We start from the raw sequence: 563 nt of genomic DNA, 5'->3' as shown, positions 1-563 counted from the left end.
AACTTTTAAATTTTTTCCCATGTACCCTTCAACTGAAGAGACAGTTTGTCTCTAACTTCCTTATTCTGTGATAGGTAATTTGAATTCTCAATCTTATTTCCATGGTACTGAATTTTGTGTAAAGCAGTGGTTCTCCAAGTGGTTCAGTGACCATTGAGAGTCCCAGAGATCCCTGCAGGGGGTTTACGAGGTCAAAACTATATTTATAATAACACTAAGACCTTATTTGCCATTTTCACTCTCATTTTTTCATGCGTTTGATATCACAGCAGATGGGATGCAGAAACACATTTAAGGAGCCAACTGTCCTTTATTAAACCAGACATTAAAGAAATTTGCAAAAATGTAAACCAATACTACTCTTTTAAGTATTTTTGGAGGGAGATCATTATTTTTCATAAAGATATGTAACTTACATTGATATGCAAAGGGTTTATTATAGTTTTTAAGAATATAAAGAAGTCCTGAACAAAAAGATGCTATGGATGGAGTTATGTAAGAGCAGTATTTCTACTCCAGGCTTTTATCTTACTCGTGCTTCCATTTAGAAGAGAAATACCATG

Source organism: Myotis davidii, unplaced genomic scaffold, assembly GCF_000327345.1.
Source record: "Myotis davidii unplaced genomic scaffold, ASM32734v1 scaffold1171, whole genome shotgun sequence".
Classification (NCBI taxonomy): domain Eukaryota; kingdom Metazoa; phylum Chordata; class Mammalia; order Chiroptera; family Vespertilionidae; genus Myotis; species Myotis davidii.
Note: the sequence above shows the minus strand (reverse complement) of the source record.